We start from the raw sequence: 18,968 nt of genomic DNA, 5'->3' as shown, positions 1-18,968 counted from the left end.
ATCTACTAATCAGTATTAAGGACATTTTGCTGTTCTCAAGCACATTTGTATTTTTTTTTTTTTTTGGGTCTAGTCGGGGGGGCCTGAACTCTGGGCCTGGGCGCTGTCCCTCAGCTCTTCAGCTCAAGGCTAGCGCTCTACCACTTGAGCCACAGCGCCACTACCTTTTTTTTTCTTTTTGCTTATGTGGTGCTGAGGAATCGAACCCAGGGCCTCAGGCATGCAAGGCAAGCGCTCTACCACTGAGCCACCTTCCCAGCCCACATTTGTATTTTTTTTTAAATTTAATTTAATTTTATTTGTGAACATACTGTACAGAGGAGTTACAATTACATGGGCAGGATAATGCGTACATTTCTTACCAAGCATTGCAGCCTCCTCCTTTGTTTACCCTTCACATCCCTTCCCAGCCTCCCCCCTCCCCCCCAATCCCAAGCCTTCTTTTCCCCCCCCTTCCCCCCCCCCCCCCACACCGACATTGTAAAGCTGGTTTTGACATGACAACTTGTACTTCTCATTGTTGCAACAGGTCCACCTGAATCCTTAAACGACTTGTTTGTCCCCATCTCCTCCACATGTTATACTGACATCAAATATAGTGAAAGCGGGGGTTACGCTGTGGGGGAGGGACATACAAAGCAACAAAGAAATAATCTTATAAATGCGTTAGAAACACATGCATGAAAGAAAAAAAACATTAAAATACATATTTAAGGGTTCATTTTCCTAACATCACATTATCTGACCTTTTCCGCTTGACTCATACATATACTAGATATTGCAAGTAAGGGAAACCATGGGACCTATGTTTCTTTGGGCCTGGCTTACTTCACTTAATATAATTTTTTCCAAACCTTTCCATTTCCTAACAAATGGGGAAATGTCATTCTTTCTGATGGAGGCATAGAATTCCATTGTGTATATATACCACATTTTCTTGATCCATTCATCTACTGAGGGGCATCTGGGTTGGTTCCATATCTTAGCTATGGTAAATAATGCTGCAGTAAACATAGTTGTGCTGGTAGCTTTAGTGTGGTCTTGTTTGTAAACATTTGGGTAAATGCCCCAAAGTGGGATTGCTGGATCATAGGGGAGATCTATGTGAAGTCTTTTGAGGAACCTCCATACTGCTTTCCAAAGTGGTTGAACAAGTTTACATTTCCACCAACAATGAAGTAAGGTTCCTTTCTGTCCACATCCCCTCCAGCATCTGTTGTTGTTAGAGTTCTTGATTTTTGCCGTTCTAACTGGAGTGAGGTGATATCTCAATGTTGTTTTGATTTGCATTTCTTTTATGGCTAGGGATGTTGAACATTTCTTCATGTGTCTATTGGCCATCCTTCTTTCTTCTTCAGAGAAGCTTCTCTTTAAGTCTTTCGCCCACTTATTTATTGGGCAGTTGTTTCTTTGAGGATTTGTTGTTGGGTGGTTTAATTTTTTGAGTTCCAAGTATATTTTAGATATGAGACCCTTGTCCGTTGTATGGCTAGTAAAGATCTTCTCCCAATCGGTGGGCTTTCTATTGATCTTGCTAGCTATGACATTTGCCCTGCAGAAGCTCTGCAACCTTATGCAATCCCATTTGTCCAACCTTTCTTTGATTTGTTGTGCTTCCGGGTTTCTATTCAGAAAATTTCGGCCTGAGCCAAGGAGACCTAGGGTTTCTCCTATTCCATCCTGTAATGTTTTCAGAGTGTCCATGACACATTTCTGTGTCTTGACTATAAAGGCGCATAGATGCGCATGTGACTAGAAGAATGGCAGCCATTGCTCATGCCTCACTGTATCATCATACCCCGCTCAAGCACATGAGACACTGAGATCTTTCAGGGACTTGGAGTCTCTTGTTCTGCTGCTCTGTGGATGGGGACAGCTCAGATCATCCCGTTAGATGATCTAGGGACCCCTGAAGAAGGGGTACATCCTTTGGAGATAGAAAACTATCCGTAGTTGTGTTTAAGTAGGAGCCATGATGTGGGAATAGAGCAATCGATTTGGACCAGTGAGACATAGTAGGAAATACAGCAACAGATTAATATCTCCCTGCGCCCTGACCCCATGATTATAAGTATGGAAACAGTAAAAGGAAGTTATTGTTTGCTTTTACAATGTGCATCCAGAGGACTAGGGACTCCAAGTTCATAGTATAGTCAGACATTGCATTGATTTGGGCATACACAGCATTGTTGGCTGAATATTTTGGAATAATAAACACAGAAATTAGTGTTTTTTTGTTTTGTTTTGTTTTTGCTGGTGCTTGAACTCAGGGCTTTGTGCTCTTGATTGGCTTTTTTGCTCAAGGTAGGCACTCTACCTCTTCGAGCCACACCTCCAGTTCTGTTTTTTTTTTTTTTTTTTTTTTAATGGTTAATTGCAGCCAGGATTTTCCTGCTTGGGCTAGCTTTGAATCACCATCTTCACATCTCAGCCTCCTGTAGTAGTTAAAATTACAAGAGTGAACCATCAGTGTCTGGTTAGCGTTTAATTTTCATCAGGGCACTCATATGCCCTGGGGTTGTGGTTTGTATATTAAAACCTATCCTGTTTTGAAATATTGCCTGTCTGGTAATCTTCCCCTCAGAGTTTGGTAGAATCAGCCTGTAGGCTACATCGCTTGTAGTTCTAGAGGAAACAAACTTGGCTCAAACATTGCAATGTAAATTCCAATAAGGAGGAGGAACAACTAGGTTTCTTCTGTCTATAAATAATAGATGAAGGAAGAGCAAGAGGGCAGGTTCCTGTCCAGCTGGAAGGGAGACAGCCTTGGGCCTCAGGCAGTCATGCTTAAGAACTATTTCTTCCCAAACTCTCAGCTTTAGTTAAAGTTTCAGCTTTTGGAAGAAGGACAGGCATGTAGGGTTTTCCCTGGACTGTTAATCAGTAGCAGCATGATTTCTGTCAGTTAATGGATCTAAATGTGGAATGAAAAAGTACTCTCTTAGTATAATAACTAATCAGGAGAGCATTTTCCTGTATTAACAGTTTTCCAATTATCATATGTCAATTAAAATACATATTTGGAGGGGTGGGTTCTAAGTATAGACTATGTATTTCACGTTACCATGTTTCTGCTTTGATTTATAACTAATTCTATCCTACTGAATAGTTTTCCCCACATAGTAATTGGTCCTGCTGACTTTTCTCTTTCCTTTCTCCTCCTCCCCTTATATCTTGGGCCCCTTGAGGCTGTTGCTCTTTCGGTCCTTGTTGAGATCTTAGACCTTTTATATCCGCAATTGAACTTTTTCCTGAATATGACTTTTAGTTGCAAAATTCACACCCTAATGAAGCTTCTTTGTCATTTGTTTTGTTTGCATTTAACTAGGCATCATCTTGGTTTCTGGTGTGTTTTATGGCTTAGCTATCTGCTGATACAGCACGACTTTTGTTTCCAGTAAATGAGAGGAAAACATTTCCTCTCACTTAGTGCTCAGGTGAAAAGAAGCAAAATGCCAGAGCACTTTAGCAGTTCTCCAGGAGGAGATAAGCACAAGGCAGGTCGGTATTTCATCCTGCTGCACAGTGGGGCTCACTCTGTATCTTCAGTGATTTGGTGATCATTTCCTCAGGTTGGTTTTTATTCGATGCCATTTAAGATATGAAATTTTGATCCTATGTAAGGAGAATTTCCATGAAAACAGATGGTTCTGGTTTTTATAGGCATAAAGAGTTTCTTTGCTCTCCAACCTAGTGCATTATGTTTAGACTGATATCAACAAACACATATCTCAAATTACCTGTGTGACTATTGGTCAAATCCTGAAGACAGCTAGAAGACAAGAAAAGAATTTGTGTTGATCATGATCAATTTTTCTCCAGAGGCAAATGAACTGTTCAAGGAATCAAAACTATACTGCTCCATTTGTATGTCAAGGAGAATGATAGACAGTGGACTGCTTTTTATTTATTTATTTATTTGCCAGTCCTTGGATTTGCACTGTCCTTGAGATTTTTGCTCAAGGCTAGCACTCTACCACTTGAGCCACTGCGCCAATTCTGGCTTTTTCTGTTTATGTGGTACTGAGGAATTGAACCCAGGGCTTCATGCATACTAGGCAAGCACTCTACCACTAAGCCCATTCCCAGTCAATGATCTGCAGTTTACAAACACATTTTGCCCACAGCAGAAGGAAACAGGATCAAAACAGGCTGGATTATATTTTTCTTTCAGTTTTCATTTCTTTGTTCAGAAAATCCTTTAGGGTATCCAAAGAAATTAGTAATCTCTTCTGTGGATAGACAGATAATGACAACATATATAAATATTGGTATAGAAATGTTTTAATCTTTTGCTGGGTGCTGGCACTCATGCCTATGATCCTAGCTACTCAGATGTCTGAGATCTAAGGATAGTGGTTCAAAGACAGCCCAGGCAGGAAAGTCCATGAGACTCATCTCCAATCAAGCTCCAGAAAACTTGAAGTGGCACTGTGGCTCGAAATAGTAGTGCTCTAGGCTTGAGCATAAAGAGCTCAGGGACAGCACCCAGGCCCCAAGTTCAAGCCCCACAACTGAAAAAAAATTAAGGAAGAAAAATTCACTATTTTTAGTTCCTAGTACTGTGAGTTTGACACTTTATATACTCACATGGCTATCATTCCAACAGAGACTTAAAAGGATTCCATTATTCATACAATTCCCATGAAGTCAGCTGCCTCTGACTCTTTCCTGCTTCCCTGCTGATCTACTCTCTGTTCCTATAGTTTTGTCTTTTCAGAATGTCGTGTAAATGGAATCATAGAAATGTAGCTCTTGGATACTGGCTTCCTGTGCTTGGAGAAATGCATTTGATATGTATTGTTGTTGTTGAATATTTATTATTTTTATTGCTTTGTTGGGGGGCATTGTGCGGTTATATCTGACTGTCATTCATTAGTACAAAAACCTTTGGCTGTTTTTACAGTTTTTGATGATTATGAATAAGCATTCCTAATATTTAATTCATTTAAACATTTGCACAGGGCTTTCTTTTATGAGTTCACTAAGTTGAAATGGCTGAATGTCTTGGATAGGATTGCTGGGTTGCTTGTTAACTCTGTAAGACACTGCCAGATCAACCTGTCCACTTGATATCACCTACCAGTCATGTGTGAGATCTCCAGGGCTCTGGGTCCCTGGCAGTCCTTGGTTCTTTCGCCTCCTCTCTGATGGGCTTGCCCTGGTTTCTTACTACGACTTATGATATGGTATATCTTTTCATATTCTTGTTTGCTACCTGTACATTATCTTTGGTGAAATGTCTGTTCAACTAAAAGTTGGATTGTTAACTCTGATTTTTGATATTTCATTTTGTTTTATTTTGGGAAGTCCTGGGTTTTCAACTCAGAGCCCTAAGCTTGTTTGGGTGGAACTCTACCACTTGAGCCACACCTCTAGCCCTGTTTTTACTTGTTATTTTGGAGATAGAGTCTAGTGAATTTTTCTGCCTGGGTTGGACTTGAACCATGATCCTTCAGATTTCAGTCTCCTGAGTAGCTAGGATTATAGGCATGAGCCACAGGTGCTTGTTGATAGTTTGTTGCTGTTGTTGTTGTTGGTGGTGGTGGTGGTTGTGGGGTTTGAACTGTAGGCCTAGGCGCTGTCCCTGAGCTCTTCAACTCAAGGCTAGTGCTCTACCACTTGAGCCACAGTGTCACTTCCATTTTCTGGTGGTTAATTGGAGATAAGAGTTTCATGGACTTTCCTGCCTGGGCTAACTTTGAACCATGATCCTCAGATCTCAGTCTCCAGAGTAGTTAGGATTTCAAGTGTGAGCCACCGGTGCCTGTTGATTGTTGTTTATTTAAGATATAAATTCTTTATCAAGTATGTGTTTGCCAGTATTTCTTTCAGCATGTGGCTTTGTGGCACTAAAATCATTTTGAAAAATGATTTTAAGTTTAGATAAAATCCAACTTTAAAAAAATCTGTTATTGTAGAGTTGATGTACAGAGGGGTTACAGTCACATGAATCAGGTAATGAGTATAGAGTACAGTTCTTTTCAACCATGTCTCCCCTTCCCTCGCTCTCTCCCAGTTTTTCCCTCCCACCCTCATCCACACGATGTATAGTTCATTTTCCACATAGTGTCTAGTGAGTACCACCATTGTATTTGTTCACCCTTGCTCTACCTTTTCTGTGTGCTCCCTTACCATCCCAAATATAAACATAAATAAGACAAAAGGAAAAGAAAATAAAAATAGCAACAGTGGCAACTAAAACTTGAAAAAAATGAATTATACTTAGGTGTTACCTCCAAAAACATCTTTGTCAAGGTGACAAAAACTTCTTCTGTACTTGTTAGGCCCTGCCAGAAAACCACACAGTCACCCAGGCACATATTTTGGGAAGTCCTGGGTTTTCAACCCAGAGCCCTAAGCTTGTTAGGATGAAACTCCACTAGTTGAGCCCTGTTTTTACTTGTTATTTTGGAGATGGGGTTGCTGGGATTATAGGTCTATCCACCAGTGTTTGGCTTTCATCCTTTTTGTTTTTTTCTTTTAAATCAGCATACAAGTCTTGTAAATATTTAGTTGCATCTAATAGTTTATTTGTGTATCTCTTATTATGTACCTCTTTCAATATTTTAATATTATATGATGTTTTGTATGTTTTGTATGAGGACTTTTTTTTTCTGTTCCTGGTTTGTTAAGTATTATCATGAAATGGTATTAGATGTTTTTCCAGTGCTTTTTAATCTATGTATGTATGTATGTATGTATGTATGTGTGTATGTATGTATGTATGTATCTGTCTGTCTATCTATCTGTCTGTCTCTCTGTCTGTCTGTCTGTCTGTCTATCTATCTGATGATCGAGTGGTAATTTTTTTCTCCCTTCTGTCTGGTGTTATGTTGATAATGTAATACTTCATGTAGTGAATCAATCTTGTACTCCCCCCATGAATTCCTAAGTATTTATGGTGAACAATTTAAAAAATATCTTCCTGTTGGTTTTTAGTATTTTGTTAAGAAATTTTGTGCCAAAAGACATTGATATGTAAATTTGTTGGTTTACAGTATCTTTGGTATTAGAGTAATAATGAAGAATGAATAATAATGAAGAATGCATTGGGCAATGTGTGCCCCCTTTTGAGTTTTTGCAGTTTATTTTATAGAGTTTGTGAAGGATTAATGTTAATTATTCTCTAAACATTGACAACATGAATTCACCAGGGAAGCCATTTGTTTACCTGATGCTTTTGAAGAAACTTCAATCTGTGTTTAGCTTTATGTGCATCAACGACTAACATACTAATTGATAGTGTCCTAAGAGTTTTCTTATTTACATGTCTTTAGAAGGAATTCAGATCTCCATATAACGTATCCATCAATAATTAACTACTTCCATGATTTACAGCTTTGTCAGGCTAAGGAGTTGTGTTTGATGGGTGCCATTCTCTTTTATCTGATTAAAACCATTAATTGAACAAACCCATTCATTTAATAGACATTTATTGCTCATCCCTTATGTGACAGATTTGGAAGAGAAATTCTGACACAAGGATAATGCTCTGATTTGCTGCTGCAAGACAATAGTGGTATTCCAATTAAACCCCGGGGAAAGTGCAAGTTTCTGATCACCCCAGATAATTGTTCTCTTGAAAATTATTTTATGGTAAGGATGATTTCAATTTGTTCAACTCTGATTCCTATAATTGGGCATTTAATTGTTTGTTCTTTTTAGAAAACTCGATAATTTCCAGTTGGTAGTCTCGGTGTTTGACAATACCAAAATAAGGGGTCATTAAAAATGTTGTTCTTTCATAGCTTGTTCTAGCTGACATCTTGTTCCTTTAACATTAACTAAAATGCATTATGATTTAATAAAGAAGATTTGACCTCAGTACTTATATATATACACACATATATGTTTGTTTTTATAAAGCCAGCCAATGTCTTAAAAAGTTTGATTTTATTGCCCTACACGTCAGAGAATTCCAAAGTATCCCTCAGTCTTCAGAATATTCTTAGAGTTAGGAAAAAGGGAAATCATGCTACTGCAAAGCAAATGAAAATCCTGAAGTGAAAAATCTGTACCAAGATGAATCGTTAATCACTCTTCAAGGTCTAATTCTTCTTATTGAATTTCTTCTTTTGGCCCAGTGACATATTCAGTGAAGGATCATGATTTTATACAATTAATTCCATGACTATAAGTACTGGAAAAAAAGAGAGGTTATTAAAACTCGAGAGACTTCTGAGTTCTAGTAAAACCATTAAGAAGGAACTAATGTGCTAATAAAATGAAAAGCAATTCAAAACTTATCAGCCTAATAAAGAATATTACCAAATATCTTATAGTAATAAAAAATCTTTGACAGTGAAACAAAGGGCTGAAACACCACCAGCTCAGATGAGCAATCTATTATGATGGGGTTGGCCCTCATTAAATCAGAGAGGATATCATGAAGCATTGTCTATCACTTGGTATGCACCTGTCATTTCTGTGATGCAGTTAGAAGTGATTTGTTCCCCAGCAAGGGAGTGAGTCATGTATGCTGCATGGAATCAACACTATTCTTCACAAGGTATTTAATCTATAGAATGGAGGTTGGATGTCACCAACTGTTTTGTGGCAGATGACACTATTCCTGGGTCTCTCCCAGTTCTGCCCAAGGGGGAAGAGAAGATTTAACACTGGGACTCTAATTTGTTCCTGACAAGGAGAGGAGGAAGAGAAAGAAGAAAAAGAGGAGGAGAAGGAAAAGGAGAAGAAGAAAGAGGAGGAAGAGGAAGAAGAGGAAGAGGAGAAGAGGAGGAAAAGGAGAAGAAAAGGAAGAAGAAAGGAGAAGGAGGAGGTGGAGGAGGAGGAGGATGGAAGGCTGGCCTTTCTTGGAGTGGGATGGCATCTGTTCAATCTTGAGTCTTCACAGGATTGTAGAACATAGAAAAGCTCCATTTGCAAAGACTAGAAGTCCTGGGAGCCCTGGTGGGCAGGTAGAGTGCCACCTTCACCTCTTCCTGCTCTGGTGCATGCTGTCCCTGACACCCTTACACACTTCTCTTGGCCACCTTTTATCCTGGTTTTTGTTTTCTCCTCCTTTGTGTACTTCCTTCATTTCTTCTGGATCCCATTACTCTCAGAAATGTCCATTTTGAGGTCCTCTACACACACACACACACACACACACACACACACACACACACACACACACACACACACACACACACACACACACACACACACACACACACACACACACACACACACACACACACACACACACACACACACACACACACACACACACACACACACACACACACACACACACACACACACACACACACACACACACACACACACGGTACCGGTAAAGATGAATTTCCCATGATGTGCTCTAGGAATTCTAAAATTGGAGCAGACTTAAAGAACATGTGTTCCAATCTCCTCCTGTTACATAAGAGGAAACCGAGAGAGTGGCCTTTTATGCCCTAGGTCATTAAAAAGTTCCTTTGAATGGAGGCACTGGAGCCCCTGGGCTGCTCGGTGCCCCGTGTGGATCCCACGAGGTGGTTGTGGCCAAGGCCGGGGCACTGTCACAACTCCACCACACCTGGCAGAGGCGCACACAGACAAGGACAGGCCAGGGCCCTGCACCCTAGAGCATCACTCAATAGATCCATGAACAGAAAGCAGGCAGAGCCTCTGCTGGCTGCTAAGTTACTGCCTCTCCTCTCTGCTCCTGGCCTCCCTGTCCAGCTGGAGGCTGCCAGGCTGAGACTCCACAAGCACATTTGTTTGCAGCTGCTCCGTTAGGTCCTGCCAAGAGGGGGTGCTACACGGTGCCTGCAGGGCTGGCAGAATGAGTCCACATCTCCCCTTTCTCATTTTCAGCTCTAATCTAGTGACAGTTCTGTACCCCACGATGAGAAGCAGAAGTTTGGGCAGCCATGATTGCTTCCACATTGCAGTTTTGCCCACATGTCCAGAACCTGCCTCTCCACCCTGCAAACACACCCACTCAGACATGCAACCCCCTCCTCAGAGCCCTTGGCCCAGTCCTGGGGTGGGGCCTTTCTGCTTCTAGGTTTCATAAACCCAATCTGTTTTCGATCTCTAGTGTGCTAGCTGCTTTCTGCATCTTTATGCTCATCAGAGCTTGATGATAAGCTCTGTGTGTGTGTGTGTGTGTGTGTGTGTGTGTGTGTGTGTGTGTGTGTGTGCATACCTGTACTGGGACTTGAACTCAGGACTTGGGCTCTGTCTCTTTGCTTTTCGCTCAAGATTGGTGTTCTATCACTTGAGCTATTACTCCATTTGCAGCTTTTTGGAGATAAGAGTCACCTTTCTTCCTGGGCTGGCTTTGAACCAGATCAGATCTCTGCCATCTGAGTAGGATTACAGGTGTGAGCCACTGGTACCTAACCCGATTATCAACTTTTGATATTAAATTCTCTATTAAAATTATAGGTGTGGTTTCTATTTCCTGACAAGACCCTGAGTGAGAGAAATACTGCCATCATTATTTGCTTTTTTACTAAAATTGTCACAAGGAGCTACAAACTAGAACACAAAATTTACTCTTTTTTTTTTTTTGTCAGTTGTGTTTGAACTCGGGGCCTGGGTGCTATCCTTGAGCTCTTTTGTTCAAGACTAGTGCTCTACCACTTAGAGCCAAGCAGCCCTTCCAGTGTTCTAGTGGTTAATTAAAGGGAAGAATCTCACAGACTTTCCTGCTAGAGCTGGTTTCGAACCTCTGTCCTCAGATCTCAGCCCCCTGAATAGCTCAGTAGGTATGAGCCACCAGCTAAAACGTACACTTTGAAAAAGAATCTCACCAGTGTTTGGAAATGTTTTCTGGATTCCCTTCTGGATGCTAACCACACTGCACATGAAGACATTGCTCGTGACGGGCTGGGACACAAGGCAGGAGACAGATGCCAGAGACAAATGCCTTTGTTTAAAGAGATGGCGATGACATTTTGGTTGGGAGAACAACAAAGATTTTTTTTCTATGAGCAAGCCAGATTGTATTTTCAGCAATGAAAAGTGTATGGCCTTAAACGATTCTGCTCAAGTGATCACCAGAAAATGGTAATGGATTGGTATGGGAAGCACTATTTTCCTGGACTTGATAAAATTTCAATAGAAAGTTCCAGCTCTGAGTTGCCTCCCCCATATGGCCTGGGTGGCTCATGCATGAATCAGAGCTTTAACCAGCCCTTGGAGATGGCACAAGTCACAAGTTCTGATCTGTGCCAGAACTAAGAGCAGCTGCAGTTTATTCTGTTCACTGAGCAGCAGAGCTTCTGTCTGCTCGCATTGGAATCCCCATATGCGTACACTCGGCAGACTGGCTTGGTCCTGTCTGCAGCTCCCAGGGAAGTCATAACCATGTGCATTATCCTTCTCCAGCAAGATCCCAGTGCTGTTGAAATAAATAAGTCAGGAGAATAGAAAGGGAGAAGACTCACTCTCCCCAGTGTAACAGACATGAAGTTTCTCATGGTCAGGTTTAGTAACAAGAGGTAAGTCAGTGTTGCATTTCCAAAATCAAGAACACAAAGAGGGAGAAATGTCACGCATGGCCTCTCTGTCCTCCCTAGGGAGAGAACTAAGGCATCATGGTTACACTGTGGCCAATCGCTAAGGTTCTCAGGAGGAATATGTCAGAGTACCAGCTTAGTACCAGTGAGGTTGCACAAGCGAGTTAGGTCAGAATCATGGAGTCTATAGAATATAGCAATAGCTTTCTTCTACGGGTCACTGAGTGAAATTACAGTACTATGATTACAGGATATTATTTATAGAAAAATAACTCCTGCATGGATAACCAGGGCACTAGAGAAAGGATCAGCTCCACACTTTTGCCTGATGGAGGAACAGAAGAGGAGAGCCAAGAGAATCTGGGAAGGGAGAATTACGGATTCTCCCTGGAAACACTGGCAGATCCTTCCCCACATCCGAAGAGCACACGCAGCGCTGGCAGGCTAGAGCCACAGCACAGAGATGCTTTTGCTAGGTACTGGTGATTCTTGGGCCTATAATCCTTCCAAAAATAACCACATTCAGAGCTAATTCACCCAAGAGACAAGAACTTAGCACATAACCCAGAATATATTCATTTATTGAGCTGTGGGTTTTTTGTTTTTTCTAAGGTGTTACTTAGGTGACACCAGGTCCGTGAGAGGCTTTGAATGGTTTGGCAATGCACCTTTTATCCACCTTTTATCAGCTTTGTTAGAACACACTTTTTTTTTTCTCCACATAGTATCTCTTAAAATTCAATAGAACTTATGCTTTGAAGGCCATTCTCAATACAGGTAGAAACATCAACGAACATTCATACCCCTTTTTAGATGTCTTGTGGGAAGGTATTTGGAGTTTATTCTTAAGTACCTCAATTAAAAAAAATGAATGTGCTGGGGCTGGGTATGTGGCCTAGTTGTAGAGTGCTTGCGTAGCGTGCATGAAGCCCTGGGTTCTATTCTTCAGTACCACATAAACAGAAAAAGCTGGAAGTGGTGCTGTGGCTCAAGGAGTAGAGCACTAGCTTTGTGCAAAAGCAGCTCAGGGACAGTGCCCAAACCCTGAGTTCAAGCCCTAGGACTGGCAAAAAAAGTGTTCATTTCTCTTCCAATACTGTGTTTTCCAGAGTCATGGTACTTCCCGATCTCCTTGAAAGCAGGCTATGTGAGGTGATTTAACCGACAAAACATGGGTGAAAGTCTTTATGATCTAGTGCATCAATGACATTTGTGTCTTTTTTTTCCATGTGTGTGTCAATCCTGGGGCTTGAACTCAAGGCCTGAGCTCTCTAGCTTATCTTTGTTCACTCCATGCTGAGCAACACTTCCACTTCTGGCTTTTTGGTTACAGGCATGAGCCACCAGCTTCTGGCCCTGACATTCACTTCTGTCCATCATAGCTCCAGTCATCAGACTGCTGCCCTTGCTGACAGCAACATGGCTCTTCCACCACCGCCCCCTCCCTCCGCCCCAGCCAGCTACTGTATAATGGACATGCAACTAGAGAGAAAATTAATTATTTACATTTCCATCTATTATTTTTATAACTTAGTTTTATTCTGACTAATACAGAGGTTGCTACCAGGGGAAGGGTGCTATCATAGTAAAAGTATTATTTGTCATGGGTTTGAAGTTTTAAATAGTAAATAAATTTATGAAATCTACAGAGATGGTAGGTTATACAGGCGTTAAGAGTTGGTTAAGGGCCTAGGAAGGTGGCTGAGTGGTAGGGTGCTTGACTTGCATGCATGAGGTCCTGAGTTCGATTCCTCAGCACCATATAAGCAGTGGTAGAGTGCTAGCCTTGAGCTGAAGAGCTCAGGGACAGCGCCCAGACCCAGAGTTCAGGCCCCACAACTGACAAAAACCAAAAACAAACAAACATGGTGTCTTAGAAGGCAGATTATATGCCCGATGAGTTTACAGCTCTAGGGAAAGAGGCATATTTGTAGTGGGGATGGGTTTCTATTGGTTGAATTTGACAAAGTACTATGAGATGAGTCAGATAAGAAGCTGCAGGATTCCAAGCAGGCATGAATGGGACATGTGAGGCTCACTAATTTTCGATTCCAAATAATGGGAGACAAAATTGGATGAGCCTTTTGGCAATGAAACATGTTATAATTGCGTCTTGGTGGAGCCTTGGAGCCAACTAAGATCAGTCACGCTTCCTTCTTCCAACAACTAGGAATTCTTCCCATGTTTCTGGTTTTCATGATGTGGGCTGGGCCCTAGCCAGCCTGAGACAGGGCACTGGAGAAAGACATTCTATCCAATGGGAGGATGGCTGTGACTGCACTGGAAGCTCCCTGGCTGGGCCGGATGTGAGTATAAGCCCTGATGGGATTTGCCTTCATGGTCAACATCCTGGTTGCTCTTCATCCGACATCTGCTATATAGTGACAATTGCAGCCCGTGGGGGTGCTGGAGATGAAGCGGTTCTGGGACATTCTCGAAGGCATCCTGTGTGAATGACTTTCAGGAAGGGTGGCTTCCCGGGGATGGGGTGCTAGGCAGACCATGACGGAAATGGGAAGAAGATGTTGAAGCGATATCCAAAGATGAAGCATTGATGTTGGTGAACCATCAGGCTGCCTGAGATGTTTGCACACAACACAGGGCACTGGTGGTGCTCAAATGGTATGGCTCATGGATCATATTCTTAGCTGCACAAACTCTGGAATTATTTTCTAAGTTGTATACAGACTTCTTTATACGGCGGGGAAAGTCTCATCATTGCCAATAAGCATCAGCATTGCGATGCCTCAAATCCAGAAGCATCTAGAACACCACTACGTGTGATGGAGAATGGATTGTTTTGTTTCCAGAAAGAGACTTCCTCAGGAAGAAACAAAAAACAAGTCATGCATTTCCCCAGAAAAACAACCTGCCATTTCTTACATATGTGTCTTTGGCAAGGTTTGGGGACAGTGCAGTTATTCTGAGGGCACTGACATCACAACGGGAAAATGTAAGTCCTGCAAGGGAAGAAGCTAAACAACCGGAGAGCGAGTCAGAAGACAGTGGATACAATTACAGCATGTTCCAAAGCTGATCCTATAGAGAGGCATGGCTGGGTCCTTGGGTACAGCAAACCAGCACTCACACATGTACAGCACAGGATATTCCCAGTTGAAGATGTATTCCCACAGGACCTTTCCGCTTGGCTCTAGCATGGCTCACTGACAGAGAGGATCTCTCTTCACATATTTTGTGACACAGGAGCTTCCAGCTGCTTGCTGGGCATTGTCTCCGAGTTGCTCTGTGTGGCACAATGCCATTCAGTATTTTAAACTATTGCCTGTTTTAGGAATTGACTTGGATTTGTCAAGGTCACCATTGGAGTTCAGACTTTAATAAGTGTGCATTCTTTTACGTGTGCAAATCAACGTATACTGAAAAGGAATACAACAACAAAAAATTAGCCTTAGCTGAGTGCCAGAGGTTCATGCCTGTCATCTAGCTACTCAGGATGCTGAGATCTGAGGATCATGGTTCAAAGCCAGTGTGGGCAGGAAAGTCCATGAGACTCTTATTTCCAATAAACCACTCAGAAAACTGGAAGTGGCACTGTGGCTCAAGTGGTAGAGTGCTACTTTTGAGCTGAAGAGCTGAGGGACAGCACCCAGGCCCAGAGTTCAAGCCCCATGGCCGACAGAAAAAAAAAGGAAGACAGCAGGAATGCTTCCTCAAAAGAAAGGCTGCGCGTCATGTGAGGACAGAGGAGATGCTAGCCCTTCGCCAGTCAAGGAGGAGAGACTGCAGGAAAAAACAAATCCGAACAGGCCTTGATCTTGGGCTTCCAGACTCCAGCACTGTGAGTAGTACACCCTTCCAAGTCTGTGGTGTTTTGTGGTCATGGTTCTCGTGAGCCACGTTCCTGATGAAAGAAAATACTACAGAACGTCCTCCATGGAGATGTCTGCAATGGTCTTTCTTGGGGGAAAGAACAGGTATATTTTGTTTAAAGGAAGATAATAGAGCTGCTCATTGGGTGACCAGAGGAGTGGGCTGTAATTATCATCACAATTCTTCACCAATATGCTGGCAAAGCAGGACTGTACTTGTGTCTAGGCGTGGCCATGTGGCTCACTTAGCCAATGCAATGTGAGCACAGATGACAGCTATTTCTTCTAGGCTGAATCTCTTAAGGGTGGAAAGGACAATTTACCATGCTCCCTTCCCTGTCATACTGATCCGTGACATCCTGGTGGCCAGTGTTTGTCAGCCTGGCGACATGGAGCAGATTTCCAGCCATCTACGATAGTCAGAGATATAGGTAAGATGAAATATTTAAAGTTATTGGAGTTTGGGGATTGTTTGTTATTGTTGTGTAAACAAGTCTATCCTGACTGACCTAATCCATAATAAGGATAGGGAAAAAAATCTCCAAACCTCTCATAAACTTCGATTATATAATATAACCAATTAATTCAATGCATTGGAGTTGGTCCTTCATTAATTAAAGAAGTAGAGCTGACACGAGAAGATGCCCATCGATCATGGGCCTACGCTTTGTATCCAAAGGTGATACTATTGAATCACTGTCAGAAGAACATGTCTTGAGTTAATTTGTCAGAAGTGGTGATGGATTCTCTTTAAACCACCCATGCTTCTCTGCTCAGCTGCCTCTGGCGGGGAGAGGGTTGTATATAGTCATTGATCAGAGACAAGCCCGACCTCAGATTCACAGCATCAGTTCCACTCAGTTTGGGTACAGCAAACAAACGTGAAGAATTGGCCCCAAAGAAGCAGAGCTACCACTGCATCTTCAGGCTGTGTTAAGCTCAAGCACAAGCCATATGTCAGGAATAAGGATGGGCAAGGCAGCTCCCAGCTCACAAGGGTTAGCAAATCAAGGGATCAGGACCCAAGGTGCAACTGTTGCATAACTCTGAATAATAAGATTGACAAAGAGGGGGCTGGGAAGGTGGCCCAGTGGTAGAGTGTTTGCCTAGCATGCATGAGGCTCTAGGTTGATTCCTCAGCATCACATACACAGAAAAAGCCAGAAGTGGCACTGTGGCTCAAGTGGTAGAGCACTAACCTTGAGCAAAAGAAGCTCAGGGACAGCGCCCAGGTCCTGAGTTCAAGCCCCACGACCAACCAAAAAAAAAAAAAAAAAGATTGACCAAGAATCTACGCCACCTGTAGTTCTATTACCTAGCCATAGTAAAGACTAGCTTAATCTCTCTATCGACTAAACTGCATTATGGTCTTTTATAGTTGGCTGTTTTTGCCACACTTTTTTTTTTTTTTATCAGCATCAATTAGTTGTATGAGGATCCAAAGTACTGTGATCAGACTCCTGTCCTTTGTCACTCTCCCTCCTCTTCCCTCTCCCCCAGGTGGCTGTTTATTCTAATAATATTTCAGAAAGCAGAAAACCTCAAGTGTGTGTGTGTGTGTGTGTGTGTGTGTGTGTGTGTGTGTGTGTGTGTGCGCGCGCACGCGCGTGCGTGCGTGCAACGTTTCTCCTTCATTCGTACTTGTTATTTTAGTGGTATTCTTTGGTGAAGAACTGAAGTTGTAACATCCCTGCTGTGGTTGCGTGAGGCCTGGAGCACTTTCTTGGAAGCCAGCATGAAGCCTGTATTTACCCTATAGCCTCTGTCATTTGCAAATCAGGACTGGCTCTGTGGGCATGCCGCCTGCTGCCTCATTGGCTCTGCGGCCGCTGCCCATAATTCTTAACAGTTTTTGGACAAGGAACCGTGCACTTTGGTTTTGCACTGTGTTGGGGCGTGGACCTTCTGCCTGAAGTAATGCAGGGAGGGAGCGACCTTGTAAAAATTTGGACACCAACACATGGTTGACCTCCAGTTAGGCGCCCATGTCTTAAGCACAGGTGAAACGTGTTAGGTGCCTGTCCCAGGTGCGGGTTTGGATGCACAACCCGAGGCTGCTGCCCCCAGCTTTCCACAGGCAGCTCTGGGACTCTTAGACTTCTCGCGGCCACAGCTATCCACCACACATGACGAAGACAGTAAGAGAAATGGCAGAACCAAGCTCCCAGGTTATGGGCCGTTTGCCGTTTGGGGCTCTGGGCACCTTGCCCTGTCTGGGCACTTGTCCATTGACAAGGCAGGGCCTCGGCTCTGTGTCTGTGTGACATCTTCTTCTGCTTGTCTTATCTCCTGGTGGTATACGAAAGTATTCTTTTACAATTACTTTTTTTTTTTTTTTTTTTGTCGGTTGTGGGGCCTGAACTCTGGGCCTGGGTGCTGTCCTTCAGCTCTTCAGCTCAAGGCAAGCACTCTAGCACTTGAACCACAGTGCCACTTTCAGTTTTCTGAGTGGTTTATTGGAGATAAGAGTCTCATGGATTTTCTTGCCCGGGCTGGCTTTGAACCACGCTCCTCAGACCTCAGCCTCTTGAGTAGCTGGGATTACAGGCATGAGCCACTGGCACTCAGCTACAATTACTTTTTAATTGTGCTAAAATATATACAACATGAAATTGGCCATTTTAACCATCTTTAACTAGAAAAGTCAATGTCGTTAGATAGTCACATGGTCGTGTGGCTGTCACCATCATTCACGTCTAGAACTAAACATGAATGACTGGTCCCCAATGCCCCCTGCAGCTCCTGGGAACCCCTTTACACTGTGTGTCTGTGAATTCCACTAGCCCCTGTACCTCTGCGAGCGGACACACCTGTGGACACACAGCATGCCCATGTCTCCCTCCCATGTGTTTGGATGAGTTCACTCTGTAAATAAGAGTAGATATTATAGAGTGCTATTTTATGTTTTTAAAATTTAAATGGTATGATTCTACAAATGCATTGTTTTGAGATTTGTAGTATGGCACTTAGATTCCTAGTGCTTGAGCTGGCCTGGACAGAGATCCCTATTTATTTGTGCTTTGTACCACAGCTGGATGGATGGCAGGTATGCATCATTGTGCTCAGCTTTGCAAACTTACTATTTTTGCCCACTTGGTCTGGAACTGTGATCTTCTGGATCTTTGACTCTTAAGGAGCTAGGATTATAGATATGAGCCACTGACACTTGGTTAACTGTGGTGTTAAACGGAACGTTTTTAAATTTTGCTGAATATGAGTTTGTTTCCTGGCCTTTAGTGTTTCCTGTAAAAAGCATATTTTGCTCTTCTTTGTATTTTTCCTATTGATCTGTAGGAGTTCTTTAGATTCTGGGAATTAATCATTTGATTTGATGTTCATAGTTACTGCTAGTCTATTATTTTTTCCTATCACCTTTTAAAGGCATATTTCATTGTGCAGAAATTTAAGGAATCAATTATTTTCTTTATGATTTGTCAAGTTTGTAGAATTTTTTCCTACTCCAAGGTACTATTTGCCTATATTTTCTTTGAACAACTTCAAAGTATTGCTTTTTAAAGTTAGATATATAATCCAATTGAAAGTTATTATTGTTTAGGGCAGGATGTAGGAATTGACTTCTGAATATTCTTCCCCATGGAGAAATAACTTCCACGGCACCATTTGTTGGACAGATCTGTTAATTTCCAGACTTCCGGAGGGCGCA

General features: G+C 42.3%; 1 long non-coding RNA gene across 1 annotated transcript in view; it reads left to right on the top strand.

Moving 5' to 3' along the window:
• Positions 1–18,968, top strand: part of LOC138841410 (uncharacterized) — a 69,360-nt gene that overhangs the window by 1,247 nt on the left and 49,145 nt on the right. The window lies entirely within an intron of this gene.

This window comes from Dipodomys merriami, unplaced genomic scaffold (genome assembly GCF_024711535.1).
Source record: "Dipodomys merriami isolate MVZ:Mamm:240054 unplaced genomic scaffold, mDipMer1.0.p SCAF_32, whole genome shotgun sequence".
Taxonomy (NCBI): domain Eukaryota; kingdom Metazoa; phylum Chordata; class Mammalia; order Rodentia; family Heteromyidae; genus Dipodomys; species Dipodomys merriami.
Note: the sequence above shows the minus strand (reverse complement) of the source record. Positions and strands in the feature narration are given on the sequence as shown.